Source organism: Eschscholzia californica, unplaced genomic scaffold, assembly GCF_041429995.1.
Source record: "Eschscholzia californica isolate CP2 unplaced genomic scaffold, dmEscCali1.0.p SCAF_4, whole genome shotgun sequence".
NCBI classification, from domain to species: domain Eukaryota; kingdom Viridiplantae; phylum Streptophyta; class Magnoliopsida; order Ranunculales; family Papaveraceae; genus Eschscholzia; species Eschscholzia californica.
Window position 1 is genome coordinate 22,661,179 of NW_028238461.1, and position 14,487 is coordinate 22,675,665.

A 14,487-nucleotide genomic window follows, 5' to 3' on the forward strand; every position below is an offset into this window, starting at 1 on the left:
TTAATATTTGTGTTGAGGTGTCATGGAATTTACCCGACACCCGATTAACCCGAACCCAACTTGTCCGAGTCTCTGAATGGGTATGGGCGGGCTTTGATCATTGTCGGAGTGAAAATTACCAGCCTGATATACCCGACTGCCCTAATAGCTAAAGACCTAGTCTACTGGACCTGCCCGAGCTCGAGCATAAGCTGCCCACGGTCACTTCTACCCCTGCCCATGTAGGCTGTTAGAGCTAAGGATGCGTTTAGAGCATCGCTAAATGTTTGTAGCATTTTGTACTAAACCTTGAGCATTTTGCCAACTGCTCTTAATATTCTAGCTATTTGTATTTCTACTTCATCTTTTATGTATTTTTTCAGCATTTTGTTTAATTTTATTTTTACAGTTTTACTTTCCTATGCATGTATGGAGATACTTAAAGTTATTCTCCTAAAAGTTTGTACCTTAAGGTGTAGGGTTTATGTCGTCGTAGGTTATAGTGCACGTTAGTGATTTTCTGTGGATACTCAATAATGTTGTTAGAGTTCGAAAATTGTGTTCACATCTTTAGGATTTTCTAGCATTTTAATCCCCCTTTAGCTACAACATGATTTTTTTCTCCCTTTTGTATATACGGATGTACTCAAAGATTTTATTAAAGGTTTGTGGCTTACGGTCCAAAAGTTGTTAGAGTTCCAAAACTTTTGTAAACATCTTTTTGGTGGTTCTTTCATTTTGGTCGAACCACATAACAGTAACTTGATTGTTTCTCTTTGTTGTGTGTATGGAGGTACTTAAAGTTATTCCCCTGAGGATCTATGACCGAGGGCTTAAGGTTTAGGGTTTATGTGTATCATTTTAGGTTATAGTTTACCTTGGTGAATCTGTAGAAACTCAAAAACTACTGTTGGAGTTCAAAAGTTTTGTCGACAATGTTGTGGTATGCATTTCAGTGATATCTTTCCATTAGCTCTCAACATTTATGATGTATTTCACGACATCTATAGTAAGACTTAGAGTGATACAATTTAAGAGAAACTCATTACAACATAATCTATCACGAACATAATTCATTACAACAACTAATAACTTAAAGACTTTTTCACCATTTGTCCTTTAATCATCTAGTAACCGCACCAAAAGTTCTTTCAACGAATTTCACTATGCTTCTACTGTTCTCTCTTCAACTGGGATTCCGTGTGGAAAATACTTATAGTTAGATTTGACCATAAGTTTCACCATGTGCAAGATCACATACAACTACAATCTGGTCTGTTAAGTTTGTAAAGTACATTGGATTTTCTCAGAGTTTAGATAATGGTGGTAGAGTTACCAAAATTTATATAAAATCAAAGAACTTCTACAAGAAGTTGTAGGGTATTGTCGGATACTAAACAAACTCGCTCATTGAAAATCATAGTCGTGACTGAGAATTTGAGGGCCTTGGGCGAAATTTGATTATGTACCTTTTGTACAAAAAAAAGTTACGAGCGAAAAATTGAACAAAATGAAAGATGATTTATTAGTAGATTATCAAAACCATAGATGATTCACATGTATATTGTTGGATTTTATTTTTGAAAAAAACATTTAGCTTTATATTTTTAGAAACACCTCAAAAATGAAAGAAATGCGCCTAAAATAAAAAATGGTTAAGAAAAAGTGTTGTGGAACAAAAATAAAGATTGATTTAGCAATTATACTCTTACCCTCAACCACAAAAAAATAAAGAAAACAAACTACAATATGTTAGGAAATAAGACTCGAATCCGCATCAGTTGAGTGGCTGCCAGACTCCTTACCAGTAAAACTAATAAACTTTACATGGTTGACTAGATATTGTTAATTATAGAAGACTTAACTATGACCCTTTATAGGAAATGAACTCTTTTTTTATGGGGGGCCAAGGCGAGCGCCCTATCTGCCCTCTCTTAAACACGACCCTGTTGAAAATTAGGAAAATGTAAATGATTTAATGAATAAGGTAGAAAATTATAAAACGTAAACATGCTGTTAGAATTAAGATAGTGCTAGAAAATATACAAAATTTTTGCAAAGATAAATTGTTTTCCCATGCCACAGTTTCTTGAAAAACTTCAGAATAGTAATTCCAAAGAGGAGTACATCCGCCTTAATCTCGAGCTTGAAGAACTATACAGCCAGCAAGAGAGTTTATGGAAGGAAAAATCGAGAAACAACTTTATCTCTCTTGGAGATAAAAACACCAAATACTTTCACTCTCAAGCTATTCATCGTAACAGAACTAACAAGTTTGTGCTATTAAAGATAATAATGGAGATTGGAAGGAAGACCTCAAAGATATCCAAGCGACATTCACCTCCCATCTTCTTGACATTAGCACCTCTATTAACCCAAAGGAGGACCAGAATACTCTTAACCTTTTCAACTCTATTATCACCCATGATCAAAACCTGGACCTGCTAGCCATCCCCAGTAAAGAAGATATTGATCGTGCTATTCAGAGTCTTAAGAAGGACGCAGCCCCAGGACCTGATGGTTACCCCCCTTTTTTCTTTCAGTCTAATTGGGAGACGGTTAATCGTGACATTTATGATCTAGTTCAGAACTTCTTTAAGACAGCCTACCTCCCCCCTGAGATTAATCATACCCACATATGTCTCATCCCCAAAACACCCATCCCCCAAACCCCAGCAGACTACCGACCCATCAGCCTCTTAAACACCACCTACAAGATCATCACTAAGCTGTTGGCTGACAAACTTAAACATACCTTGAACCCCATCATATCCCCTTTCCAAGCAGCCTATGTCCCTGGGAGACAGATTACCGACAATATAATCATGGGACAAGAAATCATCCACTCATTCAAAAAGATGAAAGGTACAGCTGGCTATTTTGGTCTCAAGTTGGACATGTCCAAAGCGTTTGACAGAATCGAATGGAGTTTTCTTGTGGACATCATGAGAAATTTGGGCTACGCCGATCATTGGATCAAGATGATTCATACTTGTATCTCTACATCTTCTATGTCAGTTCTTGTTAATGGTCGGCTGGGAAATGCTTTCTATCCTTCTAGGGGTATTAGACAAGGCGATCCACTCTCCCTTTTCCTCTTTACGCTGGCCATGGAAGGTCTTAGTCGTAAACTGACGTCGAATAATAGCCAAGATAGATTTATGGGTTTTCCGACCAACAACTCGGATCTTGAGATATCCCATCTCCTTTTCGCTGACGATTGCATCATCTTCGGCAAGAACACAATCGATAACATCCACAACCTCAAGAAGATTCTTCTAGATTTCTGCGAGACCTCCGGCCAAATGATAAATTACACCAAATCCAACATCTTCTACTCTAAGAATTCGCATCCTAAATTCAAACGTCTCATTATGCGTGCCCTTAAAGTCAAATATGCCTCCACTTCTGAGAAATATCTGGGAGCCCAACTCTTTATTGGAGCTCAAAAAACAAAAGTTTTCAATGATATCCTCGATCAAATCAAGAATAAACTCAATAAATGGAATCACTCCTTTCTTTCCCAAGCTGGTCGCACCGTGGTCATCTCGGCCATAGCTGCAGCCGTACCCCGATACCAGATGCAATGTTTTGCTATTCCTAAAGGAGTTAGCAAACGCATCAAGTCCGTTCAACGGAACTTCTGGTGGGGTAAGTCGAAGGGTATATGCACCAAAGCATGGTCATATATTTGCCTGCCAAAGAATTTTGGAGGTCTAGGGATCCATCTGCCAGATCTAGACAACACCGCTTTACTCTCTAAACTGGCTTGGAGGCTCAAAACTGAACCAGAAGCTCTTTGGGCTAAATTCCTCAAAGCTAAATACTTCCCTCACTCTGAGAAACCGGGTCCAGCAAAATCCCATCATTCCTGGAGTTGGAAGACTATCAGGAAACACTACAATCTCATTGAAGATTTAGCCACCTGGGAAGTGCACTCAGGTAATGATATTAACATTTGGAATGATAATTGGATCCCAGATATCAACGGACCAGTGCCGAACAACAATAATTCCAGTTTGAACAAGGTGGCCCAACTTATTACTAATAACAACTGGAATAACGAAGTCCTCAACGCCAATTTTGATGCCACGACTCAAACTCTGATCAAAGCTATCCCTGTGAATAGTGAAGGCAAAGATCAGCTCAAATGGAAGCTTACCAAATCGGGTAAATTCACTGTTGCTTCGATGTACCAACATCTTAGCACTAATAATATCATCCAAAATCTTAATACTCAGAACTGGAAGTTCATCTGGTCTCTTCCAACCATTCCGCGTATTAAAATCTTCATTTGGAAAATATGTACTAAAGCCCTCCCGGTTAGAGAAAGAATCGGAAAATACATCGACAATAACACTACTTGCCCAAATTGTATGAACACTGAATCTATTGAACATGCTCTTTTACACTGTGCAATGGCAAAAAACATCTGGTTTAATTTCAATATTATATCTGAGAACATTACATCGATTTCAGATTGGATCTTCTCATGGGAAGAAAACGCTGATCTTTGTTACACCATAGAGAATATTCATTTTGCGAGTATTTTGTGGATTTTATGGAAAGTAAGATGTGACCACTGTTTCCAGCATGAAATAAATGATCTTCATCAGATCATCAGAATGATAAAAACTTTTCCGAAAAGCAACAAAAAACCTGAGAAAAACAAACAAAACCACACAGAAAAATGGCAACCACCAGAAAATCAGTACATTAAAATTAACGTTGATGCATCTTTTATGAATGTAATTTCTAATACGGGAATTAGCTTAATTGCTCATAATGCAGAGTCTAAATTCATAGAAGCTCAAGTGAAATCCTCGAGAGCAAGAAATAGCGAAGAAAGTGAAGCTATGGCTATCTTATATGGCATGGAATGGGCGAAAGAACAGAATCACAAGTCAATTATAATAGAAAGTGACAACATAAATCTCATCAACCATATACATAATAAACATCACTCGGTGCACTGGCAATCTTTAATCCATATCAGGAGAATACGAGAAATCAGGAAAGAATTCGATGCGGTTCAATTCAAATACACCAGAAGGGAACTCAACTCGCAAGCAGACAAGCTAGCAAAATGGGCAAGAAAGAAGAATAGAAGCAAAAAGTGGAAGAATGTCCCTTGTATTTTAGTTGATAAATATTGTAATAACATTTTAATTAATTAATGCATAGTAAGTTCAAAAAAAAAAAAAAAAAAAAAAAAAAAAAAAAAAGACATAGTTGGTCTGACATGATAAAAACCTCTAAGCCATGGTTAATAAAAAAAAAAAATATTAGGGAAGAGGAATCTTAGTGAACCACAATGGAAAACATTAGTAAAAAAGAACCTTGATAAGGACGAAGCAGGGCCGACCCTGGCCCAAAGCGAGCAAAGTCTCGCTTTGGGCCACCAAATTATAGGGCCAAAATGGGGTTTGCTCGCTTTGGGCCACCAAATTATAGGGCCAAAATGGGGCCACATTTAAGAGAGGGCCTATAAGTTTTCTTATAAACAACGCAACAGAGACCCGTATTATGTGAGAAACAAAAAAGGTTGGCCCATTAGTTCTTTTAATTATTGCTATTCATCCTCAAAAAGTGGGGTCCACCTTCTTCTTTCATTTATTACTATTCATTTTAAAAAATGGGGCATACCTTCTCTTTCACAAATTAAGTATCGTACTAGTACTTCCTTTCTCTCCTCCCTGTCTATCTGTCTCTCTCAATAAACAATACTTAATAGTGGAACTAGGGTCTCTCCTCCTTTCAACAAAAAAGGGTGTCTCCTCCCTCTCTCTCTCTCTCAACAGTTAAGAGTTGACATAGGGTATACTAGTGCAGGTTATTGTTATAAGCACCTCCACTCAATGTTCACTCTGTATAGAGATTTACATGTGTAAGTATATGTTAGTTACTTAGTTATGATAAATGGGAGTCAATATATATAATAAAATTGCTATAGATATGTAACTTTTTTTTTTTTGAACTTATAGATATGTAACTTGGTTAATGCTTTGATTCATCATTCAATTAATTGCATCACATTGTGGTTAGGAATTGTATTATCAAAGTAAACAAGATTGTGGAATTTGATATTAGAAGAAAATAAGAGAATAATTAAAAGAATTTAAAACATTCTCATTTAAAAAGTTAGGATAAACATTAAAGCCATCATTAATTTGCACGTGAAGTCTCCTGAAGATAAATATAAAGGTGTAGTCCAAATGTTTGACATAGGCGGAGAACTACTATGTATTTTACCACATGAATTTATATAGAATTTGCATGAATAAATTTTACAGTAATACATGCGCTCAGACCCAAGTTGTAACCCTAGACAACTCATCCGTTTTTCGGATTAACCCACTCGTGTTTCAGCATCTCTATACATGTGTAAGAGATCGGGCCACATTTTTGTGGGCATATATAGCGGCGAAGCCAGGATTCTTTTGATGTGGGGGCACATTGAAGTCAATAGAAATAACAATTTTATATGCTATAAAAAGATGACTTTTAACGATCCACAAGTATTTTACTTATTTACATATTTATAGTTGTCCTCAACGAGTTTCCATCTTCTAAAATCGTTGCATAATTATTTCATTACTAATAGTATCAAATACATCATTCTCAATGTATGCAAGTAAATTATCACTCATCCATTTGTCTCCCATTCGATTCCGTAATCTATTTTTCATAATACTCATACCAGAGAACACTCTTTCTACTGTAGCAGTTGAAACTGGAAGTGTTACCTAGTGCCTCTAAAATAACATCAGCATGCTTCTCGCGAAGAATATCATGACGTTTTGGTGATGCTCCAACAATATTAATAACATTAGCAACCAAAGTAAATAAATCGTTAGTTTCGGTATGGTTCTTCGCCACATCAACAACAGCTAACTGAAACTGAAGAGCAAATCAGTGAACGAAATATGCACATTTATTTTCTTTTAAATCTTCTGTATCTTTGTTTGTTTCTTATTTGATTAGAATTAGAATTGGTATATAACAGTAGATTGTGAACCTAATTTTTATTAGGATAAAAAAGAATCTAGGATTAAACGAAAATAAAATAGCTAACTATAAATAATTATAAGAATTTCCAGAAAAAAAAATAATGACTTGAGAAAAACGTTCTAATTAATATTTAATGATTAGGAGGAGGTAAGTGGGGTTATTGCCTTATTGGATTGGTGCAACAGTTACACGGTCAATCTGTAGGTGTTTAAGTTTCGATAAAGGTTAATGACGTGTAAAGTTTCAAGTGGGAAAGTGACAACCTCTTCAGCTAAAGTAAATAATAGTGGTGGTAATAGTGGTGGGCCATTGAATATTTACTCAATAACTAATTTAATGGGCTGGTCTTGGGTTAGTTTGTCATAAAATAATATTGAAGGCACCCTTGTAGCCTTGTTCTATTACTACTACTAGAAGATCTCACATTTGGGCCGTGGGGGCGCAGGCCCCCACGGACCCCTATGTGGGCCCGCCTCTGGGCATCTACAGGAACCATCATGAAATACGCATACAAGACACTTTAAGGGTCTGTTTAATACATGTGAAAATAGGCCGAGAAAATCGATTTTTCTACGAAAATCGATTTTCTGTTGTTTGGTTGGACAAAAATTATGGGAAAGTCGAATTCTCGTTGGAAAAATAGGTGCGAAAACAGAGAAAAGATTTACCACTAAAAAGGTGGTAAAACCGTTTTCTAACTCTCACTCCCTCTCTTGCGCTCTCTCTTCTTTTCACCGTGTCTCTCACTCCCCTTCTCTCAGACTTTTTCTCGTTCTCTCTACTATTCTCTTTATCAACAACTAGATTCAACAAATCAACAACTATTCAACAAATCAACAACAAAATCAGATTACACATATCAACAACAAAATCAGCCCCAATAACAAAATCAACCTCAATAACAAAATCAGATTCGATGAAGGAAACCAATAAAAAAATTTAAATTTAACAGAGAAAGTCAATAACAAAATTAGATTCAACAAAGAAAATCAATAAAAAAAATTAGATTCATTAAAGAAGATCAGACTCAATAACAAACTCAGGTTGATCAACTAAAAAAATCAGATTCAAAATCCACCAAGCCAAACAAAATACTTCACCTCTGATTCCCACACAGATGGAGACTACAACCTATTAGAGATCTAGAGAGATAAAGAAAAGTAAGGAGATGAATAATATGGAACAAGTAATTAAGCTTGAGCCCAAAACATCAAGGAATGGAGGTTGAGGAAGCCATAGAGAGAGAAGAGAAACAGTAAGCAAGGAGATGAAGCTTGTAGTTTCCATAAACCTCAATTTCTTGTTTTTGATTTGCTTCTCATGAACCTTAACTACAAGAATCAGTGCGACATATTGCTCACCATTTGCATCACACTAACCCCTAATTACAAGATCTTGCTTGCTTACTACAAACCCTAATAGCAAGGTCGATCTACTAGAGGGATTGAGAAGAATTTGGCAACTTAATTGTGATTTGTTCTAAAGACGCCCCTAAATCACTGACATAGGCGCCCTCACCTAGGGGTGGGAATCGGGACGGGCGGGTCGGGTGCGGGCAGTGCAATAGTCGGGCACGGGCGGGTCGGGTAACTTAGTCTTCTGACCATTAGGGTATTCGGACGGGCCGGGCGGGCAAAATGTAAATTCTAGACCGCCATTACCCGCCCGATCCCGGCAAAAGAGTCGGGAAACTCGGGCCAACGGTCGGGTAGCCCGAATCGAAAGATGAGTATCATTGTTTTTCCAAGTTCAAATATAATAATATTCAACATAATACACCTACTGAGTACTGAGTCTACTGACCTTCATAAAACAAACATAATACACCCACTGACCTAAACGATGTCAGTCAAAATACATGAGTTTAAGATTACGTACAAAGCCGACAAAAGATAGAACTAAAAATTAGAGCAACCTCACATCGTCGACTTCACCAATATATCAGATTCATGAGAAATTCACTATTCTAACATCATTGAATGAACATCAACAAACACCGTTAGATTGTTTCAAAATCCACCTTGTGCTTTTTCGAACAAATTTGAGTGTGCTTAAAGAAATGGCCCGTACCATTCTTATAATCGTATATCTTTCTTTCACCACAAATTTTACAATTCGCAACTTCAATTGTTCTCTCAGCATTATTAGGATCCGATACTTCAACTATGTCCCACATTTTCCATATTTCGGCAGTCATTTTCCTTTTGCGAATGACCAATTCACCTTCGACTTGATCCATCTGACTCAAGACTCCAAAACAAATCTGCAACCAAAAGATGTTCATATCAGATCATAAAAGACTAGGAAAACTTTTACAACATTCATTAAAAAAAAGTACAGATCATATCTATAATATTAGATCTAAAGTAACATGTACCATATCTAAAATAACCTAAACATATCTAAGTATTTTTTTAAGAATATTCACAAATCAGATCTAAGAAATAATATTTCAGAGTAATATGAATAAGATTAATCAAAGTAATAACATGTTCAGACAAGATTAGAGAACGGGAAGACCATGGTTCTACATTCATGCAAGATCAGTTTTTACTAACAAAAACCATCAGAGCTAGAAGACTTGTTAAACTGTTTATGTTGGAAATCAGAGTTTAAGAGGAACCTGCAAATAAAAGATCAAAATATCAGTATATAATAGCGTATAAATGAACAATGTAACATGTAAGATGTAACAACATACAACATATCAGAAGTAAATATCTAACAATACATCATATCTAAAAAGCTAATAGTAAATCATATCTAAAATTAAGAAGACTTGTTTAACTGTTGAAGTCTGGTCTAAACTATCTAAAACTATGTAGATATTTCAGATCTATAATATGTAACAACATACAACTAACAACATATTTAGATAGTTTAGATCTAATAAATCAGAAGCCTTGTTAAACTTGTTAAGATGTAACAACACACAACTAACAAGATATCAGAAGTAATAATACAACTATGTAGATATTTTAGATCTATAATATGTAGTCATAATAAGATCTGAAACATTTAATAATACGTCAAACAAAAGTCAGATTTAAAGTATCTAAAACGAAATCAGTTCTAAAATATTCAATATTAAATGAGAACTACATATAACCTCCACCCAAACCTTCTTTATCACTGTTGACGAAAGCTATTCCATGGAATCGTTGAAGGAAGCCGATGAAGATAGTTGGTGCAGACTGTCGACGAAGATAGTCGGTGAAGCCGTGAAGATGCTTGAGAACCGTTAGTAATAGTATTACGGTTTAGGGTTTTTCGATGAAAAAAAAAGTTAAGGTGAAGTGAAGTTGATGAAGAGTGAACTTGAATAAAAAAAACTAGGTTGAAAAATAAAGAGAGGCACTGTTAGGGTTATGGTTGTAGACTTGTAGATGAAGAAAGAGAGTCACTAGGTTGAAGAAGAAAGAGAGGCGTTAAGGACTTAGTGACTTAGGGTTTTATGGTTGGAATTGGATTGGGAAGGCATCAAAAGTTTTGAAACTCATCCATCGGTCTAGGTGAAGCCACCTATTGATTTGTATCAGGTAGGTCTCAGGTGGGTTTTATAAAATGCGGGCGGGTAAAGTCGGGCACCTATAGGCCAACAATCTGGTACGGGCTCGGGCGGGTAGCCGGCACAAGGTCCCAACCCGAGCCCGCCCATTTAGCTTAACCAGTACGGGCGGGTAAAGCCCGATTGTGGGCATCGGGTACCGAATTTGCTTACGGGTTACGGGTACCCGCGGGCGGGTTCGGGCCCGCGGGCTTTATTCCCACCCCTACCCTCACCCCAGGTTTAAAAAGGTGTTTGTAGCAATAATGGCCGACACCCTTAGTATTTTCTCTCAGACCTTCCCACCCTTACCGAACACTAAAAAATGGTCTTTTCATATGAAAAAAGATGTTTTCTTTCCCATGAGGAAGAAATGGTTTTCACATCTAAATAATTTCACATGTATCAAACAAACTCTAAGAGAAAAAGTTTCCCTAATGGTAGGTGGGTGATGTTGAGGAATTGGCCGAGAAATACATGGAAGAAATAGAAAGCGGCCAAGTATAAAGGTGACAGACTAAAACGGCCAAAACCGAAGCTACGGGTGTCGGTATCGAACAAAACTTTGAGGGATGACGCGAAATAGCGTTCCGGTCATTCGTTGTCCCTTCGCCACAACGGAACCACTTTGAGGGGCAAATTCCGTCATTTAGGACCTCAAAACGGACTTTTACTACTTTTTTCTATCTTTTGGTAACTGTTTTCAGTTTAGGGTTACTACTGTTCTAGTATTTTATTTTATTAGAAGTTGCTATTTAAGTTTGACTAAGATTAGGAAACCCTAGGCCTGTATAAAGAGGGCTTAGAAGTTGTTTCAAGTCATTCATTCAAGTTTATCAATCAATAAAATTCAGTCTTTAGTATTATATCTTCTTAATTTGGTTCTATAGTCTTTAGACGAAGATCTAAGACTCTTTTATTAGTTTTCCGCTGCGTCAGTGGGTAAAAATTATCATCTTTTCGGGGAATTGTCGGAAAAAAAGGTCACGTGAGACCATTTTTCCATTTCTCTGTAATGTGAATCAAACACTTGGAAAATTCTTGTTTAAGAGAAATTGTTTATCTTTTCCCCGAAAAAATTGGCTATCAAACAGAACCTAATTGAAAAGCACAACGAAAATATTTAAGTGAAGTAGTTTTCCAAAGGGCTTAATCCTTGTACCGACAAAACACAGGGCAAAGACTCACTATTGCCTACTCTTTCTTCAAAATTTGCTTCAAAAAGTAGAAAATTCAGTCTGGGCAATCGTCCAAGCTGGTCTACTATTAGATCCACCTCCGCTAAGATTCACAAAAACATATTTTTAGACCTCATTTCGGTTTTAGGTTTTCATTGGGCTTTAAATCTCTATTAGATGAATATATGACCAATTACCCTCAGTCGTTTTGATTTTCTTCACAAAATTCAAAATTTTACATACCCATTACTAGGGGTGGGAATTCTGCCCATGAGCCCGCACCCGTCTCGGGCACAACCCGCCCAACCCGCCAAGTTTTAGTGGGCGGGCATGAGTTAAAACCTTTACCCGTGCACCCGCCCATGCCCGCACCCATTTAACGTCGCCCAATGATAACCAACCAAATTACATCAACTTTTTGGGTTGATGAAGCCCAACTGCCCATGTTGCTAAGCCTAGTTAAGATGGTAAACAATATGTTTAATAGCAACCATACGAACCCAATGCATTGTTTTGCAATGACCCAAGAGAATTCCTAGTAGGTTACTGAAGTAGTGTTTGTCTTTGAAGGAGCAAGGATAGGGATAAATTTATATTGTATCTCACGAGAATTCTTCATTAGTTATCAATGTTAGATCAAATTTCTAAAAAGAACAACACAAATAATGTTTAGTTTTAGTCCCAAATTGTCTCTTTAGAATTAGGGAAAGTGTTTGGAGACTTTATAAAAGGAGAGGAAAAAGTGAATTTAATCAAGTCATGAGCTTACCCACTACCCGCCCGTCCATACCCGAATTACCCGAGCTTCTTAATGGGCTTGGGCGGGTAATGGGCAAAGCGAATTTCAAAATTGCCTGCCTGATTAACCCGCTTACCCTAATAGTCATTGAAATTTGGTGCCCATGGACGCCCGTACCCGTCTCAATTCCCACCCCTACCCATTACATAGAGGATTTTTGAGGGAGAGGCCCAAAAAATGGAGGGTAAATAAGCATTACCCCCAGCCCAAAAAAAAAATTAGAACCCAGTCCAAATTGTCAGGACAGCTCACAGTTTCCTGGTTTTTATTTTATTTATCTCTCTTTTACCCCTCCACGGGAAATTTCTGTGTTTTCTGACAATCTGACGGACGACAGCGAATCGATTAATTCCCCGTACATGACGTCATGTCAGAGAAACATTCAGATTTTCTGAAAATTCAAAAATGGCGCCATTTTTTGACGAAATTTCAGCCAATTTTTTTGGATCCCTCCCATTATATTTTGTTTCAACTCCTTCTTTCTTCTTATTTATACATCCAAAAATCTTCTTTTCATCATTCTTATTTTGTTTTTCACATTTTATCTTCTTCATCTCTTTCAATCTCTAAAAACATAAATTTTCTTTTCTTTCTCTCTCTAAAAGTTTTATTTTCTTATTTTTGGATGTCCATCATTCTTTTTTGTTTCACATTTTATTTTCTTCATCTCCTTCAATCTCTAAAAACATCAATTTTCTGTTCTTACTCTCTCTAAAAGTTTTATGTTCTCATTTTTGGGTGTTCATCATTCTTATTTTGTTTCACATTTTATCTTCTTCATCTCTTTCAATCTCTATAAACATCAAAGTTTTCTGTCTCTCTCTCTAAAAGTTTTATGTTCTTATTTTTCTTCTTCATCACTCTTATTTGTTTCACATTTTATCTTCTTCATCTCTAAAAACATCAAAGTACATAACCAAATGTCCAGTGCACAGAACCATTTCCGGTACAGGAGAAAATTCCCAGTTCAAAAGTGTCCAGTACTAAACCAAATGACCAGTACATAGAACAATTCCCGGTGCACAAGAAAATTCCCCAGTACAAAAATGTCTAGTGCATAACCAAATGACGAGTACACAGAACAATTCCCGGTACACAAGAAAATTCCCACTACAAAAATTTCTAGTACATAACCAAATGGCTTGTACACAGAACAATTCCCGGTACACAAGAAAATTCCCAGTACAAAAATGTGTAGTACATATCTAAAAAATGACCAGTACACTAAATAGTTCCCGGTACACAAGAAAATTTCTTTATACAAATCAATGAAATACTACCAAAAATGAAGAAATTTGTTGAGATTGGAAAGAGATCAGAAATAAATCTGGAAAAAAAGAACGAAATTTGTTGAGATTGGAGAGAGAAATATGTGTGGGAGAAAATAAAAAAGAAATAAGAAATAAATCTGGAAAAAAGAACGAAAATGGCAAGTTGGTAAATTTTGTAATGGCAATTCTGTAAATTCATGGAAAGTACAAGGTTTAATGTCAGGTGCGTCAGACTATTTTCCAAAAAAATTCGAATTTCCCGGGAATTTTTCGATGGCAATTTTGTGAATTTATGGAAGGTACACAGTCTGATGGGAGGCGTGTCAGATTACTTGTCAGAAATTTTCGAGTTTCCCGGGAATTTTTCGATGGTCGTTTCGTAAATTTCAAAAAGAAGAAGGGTGTTTCGGAAATTCCACCCCTAGCCTGACTTTTTTGGACCTGCCCCTCATTCTTTATCTGCAGTGGGCCTGATACATATTGTTGGGCTGATTTTGGGCTTTTTGCCCAACCCCTCTTACATAGATATTCCAGTGCTTTATTGGTTTCGTGGGTATTTAACGGGCATCATTCAAGGTTGGGGTTTCACCCAACTTTTGCCCGCCCATTTATGATTCCCTGCCCTTCAGACAACAAAAGCATCGATCAATAATTTTGACCATCTTCGTTGAGATTCCTAAACGTACAAAAGAGAGGGGAGAG